At 42.8% G+C, this 3,236-nt stretch overlaps 1 pseudogene; it reads right to left on the minus strand.

The window, feature by feature from the left end:
• Positions 1 to 2,128: 2,128 nt before the first annotated feature.
• On the minus strand, positions 2,129 to 2,992 carry LOC102811993 (annotated as a pseudogene).
• Positions 2,993 to 3,236: the final 244 nt, after the last annotated feature.

Consider the following 3,236-nt stretch of genomic DNA (forward strand, 5'->3'; position numbering starts at 1 on the left):
GCTTAGCTTTCCTGAGGAAGACATCATGGGAGATTCCACTCTGAGTAGTCTGCCCTGAGTCGTGCAGTCTGCTTCTGTGTCCCAGAATCCACATGACAAAAGTACATACGGGCTGGCCAAAGGCCCTGCCAATTACCTGCGGCGTAGATTTCAGTGGAATAGGTCAGAGGCTACAAGTTTCTACATGCTGTGGAGGTGGGTTCCAAAGCATAGGATATAGAATGAAGCCTGGTAGGACTGACAGTACGTCCTCCCCAGCTGACAGAAAACTGAGATTGTGTATAGAATAGGGATTGAGCATGCTTCATCTTGAGGATTTGGATTCACAAAGTTGATTGTAAAGCCAAGCAAAATGAACCAGATGAAAGTAGCATTGGTAAACCAGACGGCTCATAGTGCGTGGACTTAATCAGGCAAGAAGGGCTTTCTTTATTGAACTAAACTGGTGGCACTGCTAATGCTGCCAACCCTCAGCACATCAGGGCATCTTGAAATACAGAGATGGTGCTAGTGATGTAGAAATGCATGGGGATGGTGAGAGGGAGGAGGGGGAGGAGAGTAGGTAGAAAGAGATTCTATTAGGGTTTGCAGAGGAGGGAGGCAAAGGCCCTCAGAAACAACTCTTCAGTCCTACAGAATAATAGGGACAGGACAGGTATGGTTATTTGTAATTGGGAAGAATTAAAAGATTATTTAAAACCCATTAGGTAAGTTACGGGGTGTTATGTAGGATAAGAACTGGACTGCTAACTGCAAGTACAGTGGTTCAAACTCACCAGCCACTTCTCAGAAACCTAATACAAATTTGCTATGAGTTGGAACTGACTACATGTCACTTACCAACAACAACAATGAACTATCTATCACACATCTTGTCAGTTTGTTATAATGCAGTGGCTTGTGTGTTGCTGGGATAATGGAAGCTACGCCACTGGTATTTTAAATACCAGCAGGGTCATTCATGGAGTCCTGGTATGGTACTGTAGGATAAGCACTGGACTGCTAACCTCAATGGTGGCAGTTCAAACCCACCAGTTGCTTCTTGGAAACCCTCTATGGGATTGCTATGAGTTTGAACTGACTTGACGGCACTTAGTAACAACAACAACAGGGTCACAGGTTTCAGCAGAACTTTCAGACTAAGACAGACTAAGAAAGAGAGATGGACCACTTCTGAAGGATTAACCACTGAAAAGCTTATGAACAACAGTAGAATGTTTTCTTATATAGGGATGGAAGATGAACCCCTTAGGTTGAAAGGCACTCAAAATATGACTTGGGAAGTGGTTACGAATCGGGCTTCGAACCGCAAGGTCAGCAATTTGAAACTACCAGCGGCTCCGCGGGAGAAAGATGAGGCTTTCTGCTCCCGTAAAGATTTACAGCCTCGGAAACCCTGTGCAGGGTTGCTATGGGTCAGAACCGACTCGATGGCACTTAACAACAACAACAACAACAACAACAACAACAACTTCCTCAAAGTAGAGTTGACCTTAATGATTTGGATGGAGCAGTTTTGGGGACCTTCATTTGGTGGTGGGACACAACTCTAACTGAGAAAAACAGCTGCAAAAATCCATTAATAATTGGTATATGGAATGTATGAAGAATGAATCTAGGAAAACTGGAAGTCATCAAAAATGAAATGAAATGCATAAAGATCAATATCCTAGGCATAAGTGAGCTGAAATGGACTGATATTGACCATTTTTAATATGATTTACTATGTCATGAATGACAAATTGAAGAGGAATGGCATAGTGTTCATTGTTAAAAAGAGCACTTCAAGATCTGTCTTGAAGTACAATCCTGTCTGTGATAGGATAATATCCATATGCCTCCAAGGAAGCAGTTAATACCACTATTATTCAAATTTATGCCCCAAACACTAAAGCCAACGATAATGAAATCTAAGAATTCTACCCACTTCTGCAGTCTGAAATTGATCAAACATGTAATCAAGATTTACTGATAATTATTGGAATGCAAAAATTGGAAACAACGAGGAAGAATCAGTAGTTGTAATATATGGTCTTGGTGTGCTAGAAATGCTGCTGGAGATCTCAAGATAGACTTTTTGTTTTTAATTTACCAATTATTTAATGAGGTTTTTTTCTTTGCAAGAAATCTAGAATACTAATTTGTGAGGATAAATTCCATTTGTGAGAGCAAACACAGCACGCAGGTTACCTTGGAGCTGAGGTATGGCTTTGATTTTTGGCATCATTTGTGAGTCCACAGCTTTCGGATCCACTTTACGCTGCTCTGTAACGTCGTATTTCTCTTTCTCAGAGTCGAAGATCTCGCCTTCTTGGTGTCTGGGCGTCCCCAGCTTCTTCTTCTTGAAGTAAGCATCCATGAGCTGTTTGGGGATCTTCACACCACTGATATCAATTTTGGTGGAGGTGGCAATGACAAATTTATGGTGTGTTCTACGCAGAGGCACTTGATTGAGGGACAGAGGTCCAGTCACAAGGAGCAAACCACTGGGCAGCTGCTTCAGGAAAACCACTCTCTTGCCTCAATGGCGCCCAGTGAGGATGATCAGAATGGTCCCAGGAGTGATGCTGGACCACAGTCTTCTGACATGCTGATTGAAGAGTTTTTTGCTGTGGCTCAACAGTTTCCTAGGCACATCTTCAGTTGGGTAATACCTAGGCATTTTGTGCAGTTTAACCACTCGGGCACCACCATTCTTGTCACCACCAACTGGCTTTGTGACAGTAGCAAGAACTTTCTCCTTCTTCTTTTCAACCCTGGATTTAGCAGCCGAATACTTCCTCTTGTACATGGCCTTTCTAGAATACATGGCTGATCGGGAATACCTGCCAATTCCTCGGACTAGGACAGGATTTCGGCTGCAGTGCGGCTTCCCTTACTTGGGTTTTTTGCCCTTGAGGTTAGCCTTCTTAGCTTTGCCACTGGCATTTGCTTTTTTGACTTCAGGCTTCTTCACCTTGGTAGCCGGCTTCTTAGCCTTTTCATCCGCCATCTTGCAAGATGGGAAAGAGCTCTCATGATAGACTTTTGCAAGACCAATGGCTTATTCATTGTAATACCTTGCTCACCAATATGAAAAGCAACTATACATGTGGATAGCTGGAGCACAAGGAATCAAATTGAGTATATCTTTGGGAAAGCTCAGTATCAGCTATAACAAGGCCAAGGACCAACTGTGGAAGAGGCCAACAATTCTCATATGCAAGTTCAAACTGAAGCTGAAGAAAATTAAAACT

The sequence above is a fragment of the Chrysochloris asiatica genome, unplaced genomic scaffold (assembly GCF_000296735.1).
Source record: "Chrysochloris asiatica unplaced genomic scaffold, ChrAsi1.0 scaffold00045, whole genome shotgun sequence".
NCBI classification, from domain to species: domain Eukaryota; kingdom Metazoa; phylum Chordata; class Mammalia; order Afrosoricida; family Chrysochloridae; genus Chrysochloris; species Chrysochloris asiatica.